Source organism: Musa acuminata, unplaced genomic scaffold, assembly GCF_036884655.1.
Source record: "Musa acuminata AAA Group cultivar baxijiao unplaced genomic scaffold, Cavendish_Baxijiao_AAA HiC_scaffold_1136, whole genome shotgun sequence".
Taxonomy (NCBI): domain Eukaryota; kingdom Viridiplantae; phylum Streptophyta; class Magnoliopsida; order Zingiberales; family Musaceae; genus Musa; species Musa acuminata.
The window spans coordinates 255,001-260,000 of NW_027021348.1; positions in this window are offsets into that span (position 1 = coordinate 255,001).

Consider the following 5,000-nt stretch of genomic DNA (forward strand, 5'->3'; position numbering starts at 1 on the left):
GAGATGGCTGACATTTTGCTCCGCTCAAGATGGTCACCGCGCAACGCAAAAACAGGCCAAAAACTGGCCAAAACGGGCCAAAACTGGCCATTTTTGGCTGCGCGAGCGAGCGGCGAGCGGCGAACAGCGAGCGAAGCGAGAGGCAGCACCGTCCCTGCTATACGAAAGCCCCATCCAGCCCTGTGCCACCCGGGGGGTTCCAGGGTGCTGAGATGGCTGACATTTTGCTCCGCTCACGACGGTCACCGCGCGACGCAAGAACAGGCCAAAAACTGGCCAAAACGGCCCAAAAACGGGCCAAAACTGGCCATTTTTGGCTGCGCGAGCGAGCGGCGAGCGGCGGACAGCGAGCGAAGCGAGAGGCAGCACCGTCCCTGCTATACGAAAGCCCCATCCAGCCCTGTGCCACCCGGGGGGTTCCAGGGTGCTGAGATGGCTGACATTTTGCTCCGCTCACGACGGTCACCGCGCGACGCAAGAACAGCCCAAAAACAGGCCAAAACGGCCCAAAAACGGGACAAAACTGGCCATTTTTGGCTGCGCGAGCGAGCGGCGAGCGGCGGACAGCGAGCGAAGCGAGAGGCAGCACCGTCCCTGCTATACGAAAGCCCCATCCAGCCCTGTGCCACCCTGTCACGACCTTAGCTGGTTTTGCCTAAGGCGTGCGGCACCCTCGCGCGTCCGTCCGCAAAGGTCAGCCTCCCCGAAGCCTCCCATTGTCCTTTAGGACCAACAAAAGAGAGAACGGGTTAAAGAGAACGCCTCAATCGGGATCCACAAGCAAACATGTCCGAAAAACACTTCATAGACAATGCAAATTACAAACAGACTTTACAAGCTCTGAATAGTGGCACAACAAAGGGTTAAATGGTCCATTACAGACCGAAAAGCTCTCGAACGTGTCCACATGACACAACCTTTATTTACAAGCCTAAAGAGGCCACCAACCCAACTAAAATGGGACTATTAAGCCTTCGGCCGCCCCTTTACATTCTGTACAAGGCATGAACATGCCAAAAGACAACGGACAGACATAAGCATTACATCCAACATCTTGTTTAGAAGTTTGTCCGTTACATTCTCCCCCACTTATCCCTTCGACGTCCTCGTCGAAGCCTTTGTGAACACTGCAACTCTTCGCCTTTGCTGAGTCTTCAATCTTCCGCTACAGCTGCAATGCGCCTCCTGGCTCCCAGCTGCTCTCCGCTGCTGTTTCTGAGTAGTCGAACCTTTGATCCGCCATGCTGCTTCAACTCGCCAATGACTCTGACTCTGGTGTGGGGTTGGCTGAGTTGTATTGATCCTCGTTGATTCCTGCGGATCCACCAAATGAAGGAAAAGACCATTCTTACTGCGCCAGTTTCTCAAAATTTCCACATGCTGCTTGAACTGGGTGGATGCTTGTTGGAGCTTTAACGAGCATCGCCTCGCAAACTTCTGAAGTTTTGGGTCCTTCCTCCACAAAATCTGCTCATTGACTCTTCTTTCAGTTAGTTGTCACATCCAAGTAGGTTCGCATCACTTCCGCTTTCGATTGGCATTTCGTTGGGAAATGAAGCGGACAATCTACTCTCAGTAGCACTGATCACCGTTGGTGAGGATTTTGACAACTATTGTCTTCCATTATCTTCGAAGGGTCTTTGAACTTGTGCAGAGCTCCTCTGCTGGATAGATAAGAGAACTGGGGTACTCGGTTTCGCCCATTCTCTTAAGAGTTGAGAAGGCAAAGGTTACTTGACTTCGCCCGCCTCCTCGAGGTTGTACTTCATGCATCGAGCTGGTTACTGGCCTTCGCCTGCTCTTTGCTCACACTTCTGAAGCACTTGAAGTGTTTGCACTCCTTGCGTTGAGTTAGCTACTGTGATTCACCTTCTCAATGCCATTGAACTTCTGGAATGCAGGAAGTTTTCACCCCAACTTGGAGTAATTCTCTGATAGATGAGGTCGCCTCTGGGATTGTACCGTCTTCTCCATCAACCCTGCCGCCTACTCCACTGAGTAGCAAAGGTACAGCACCACGTACTGCCTGCTTCGTTCCTTGGTCGTGCACTCTTGCATGACCCGAAGTCCTTCACTTACGGCTATCTTGATGAGAAACTTGTTGACACCGGTCTTACGAAGTTTCTTGGCCTCTGCCCTTCAACCTTGTCTCGGTACTTGGAGATTGCCTCTGCATGCTCCACCTCCTCGGCCCCTTTCACGACCAAGCGCTCTCCCTCCGTGAGAGCAAGGGATCAATGACTTGCACGGAAGTCCCGCCTCTGCGGTACCATGGCGCTGCCATGCCCATGGCCCTACTATCCGTCGCTTCGCCTTTGTATCCCTTTCCTTCACAATCAGTAGAGATGTCTCCGTGGCACTCCTCTGAGTCCACCTCCATTCCAACTGATGCTTGATTTTGGGTAGCTAAGTCCCTCTGGACTCATCGTCGCTTCCTCGCCCCTTTCGACCTCCTGCTTCAACACCTCTGTGTTCTCCAAGCAGTCTGTTTGGTCGATGGAAAGACAGACTGCAACTCCCATGCATGGCCTCTGCCATCACATTGTAGGGTTTGCACCGATTCTGTTCTCCTTAGCTTCCTTGGTAGCAACGTTCGCTTACTCGACCTTGTCCTCTGACTTGTCGGGCTCCCTTAAGCGAATATGAGCTCTGGAGCAGTCCAACTCTCCAGCTGCTTCGATCATACCTCTGCATGATCAAGTCCCTCTCATGGGACTCACTGGTACTTGCATTCGAACTCTTCCCTTGGTGGAACCCAGCCCCCATATGCTGATGACCAAGGTTTTCATCCGATGCAAAATTCGGTGCACGCCCGGAAGACCCGCCTCTGCGGTACCATGGCCTTCACTCCTTGAATCCATAGCCCTTCTTGCCGTCGTGTTGTTCACCAAAGCGGAGCTCCCAGTAACTCCCGATCATACCTCCATATGATCTCATCCCTCACGGGACTTTGTCGTGTGTGTCGCATTGCCACGAACTGTTCCACCACGATCCGCTGCACCATGTCGCCTCCTGGTGACATCTCCATTGCATTCTGATCCTTGTGGAATAAACTCGAATTGTGAACCCTCCATGTGTGGCCTCTGCCAATACATCGCAGGGTCTCCTCCACCTTCGATTTTATTCGCTCCTTTGGCAATCGACCTTCATCCACCCACTCTTGGGTCACACCTAGATGAAGCACCGCTCTAGGACAGTCCGTCGCCTAGTAGCTCCCGAAGTCCACCGACTTCACTGTAATTTGTGCACCATTGCCTGGATCCTGGGCCTCTGCCCCTACCAGCACAATCTCCGCTGCGCACTGCTTCCTTCATAGCAACTCGAATGGCAACACTGTGGCATATTCTTCAAGAGTACCCGCCTCTGCGTCCTCTTGCCCCGTGCTAAGGCCTTCTGAACTCAACTTCGCCTCCGCAAATTGAGTCGCCTTAGTTCCTCCATCAAATGCTCCTCCGAGATAAGGTGCATGTGCCCCGAAGCTCCCTTCGTCTTTGGCACCATGCAAGATGAGTCCGCTCTGTCAAAATGAAGGACCCATGGAACAGCATGATTCTACTCCTGCCTCTGCAAGAGTTCATGTCCTTGACCTCTGTCTAGGGAAAGCACTGTGCCTCTGCTCCATGTTCCAACTTCTATGCTGGCTCCCTTCATGCGGCTTGGGTACTTCGCCAAGTTATACCCAAGTTGCTCCGTTCCTCGTTTTTGCATTGAGTCGATGGTGGCCCACGCGCCCACCATTCCACGGGTCAGCCCTCCCTTGAGTCCGATCTCCATATCGACTCCAAGTGTGCCTCCATTTGAGTTGCTTTGGGTCGCTCCCCCACTTGATCTCGCAATGCATCCACCAATGCATTCTCTCAAGCGAGATCATGCGACGACTCCTCGCCGCTTGCTCAGTCCATCGAGCTTCGTGGAGTTGTTGTTTGTGAGGTACTCCTCCTCAACATGTGAAGTCCGTCTCACATGATTCTCCCTCTGGAGAGCTGAGACTTATCCCTCCTGGATAACTGTCCCGTTGGAGCAACATCTCTCTTCGTTTCGGAGACCACCATCCCCTTGGACTACTCCGATCTGCTGAACAAACTGTGCATTGTTCTGCCTCTTGCAAACGCACTTGCTAGATTGCGCCTCCACGTCAATACAGCCACCGCTGCACCCCTCAAGGCCTAGCAACATGCTGAACTCGTTGCACACTTCAGCCTCCTCCGGACGTATCCTTCGCATGTCGAAGAGAAAGTTTCAATGCTCCATGGCGCCGAGTCTCGACCGCCTTGGGATGGCCACGAACAATCCATCGTCCGCATACAAGCCCATGCATGAGTACCGAATTCTTCGAGTTAGCAATTCCCCTCACCTCTGTGAGCTTTGCACAACTCTTTCGGTCGCTGAGCAACTCATTCCACTTTGCATGGTCTCGTCCTTTGCCAAGCGCCTCGCTTGCCTTGAGCACCATCAAGTAAAGTTGTCAACGTTGAGCCGTAGCTCAAACTCAGCCATCCCAACCTTTGTGCGCTCCAAATTCTTCCAAGCTTGCCTGTTCTCGTGGTGCCTCTTGCGCGAAGGGTTGGCCATTCCTCTGAATGCCAATCTCAGATGCCCGCTCCTCTGAGCGACTCTTTTCCCTACATCTCCATGCCCGTTTTCCCTCAAACGGTCGCGCGTGTGCTGACTGCCCTCAATGCAGCCCCGCTAGGTCCCCCACGTTTGCATGTCAAGTGTTTCTATGAGTGCTTGTCCCGCTCTGATACCACACTGTCACGACCTTAGCTGGTTTTGCCTAAGGCGTGCGGCACCCTCGCGCGTCCGTCCGCAAAGGTCAGCCTCCCCGAAGCCTCCCATTGTCCTTTAGGACCAACAAAAGAGAGAACGGGTTAAAGAGAACGCCTCAATCGGGATCCACAAGCAAACATGTCCGAAAAACACTTCATAGACAATGCAAATTACAAACAGACTTTACAAGCTCTGAATAGTGGCACAACAAAGGGTAAAATGGTCCATTA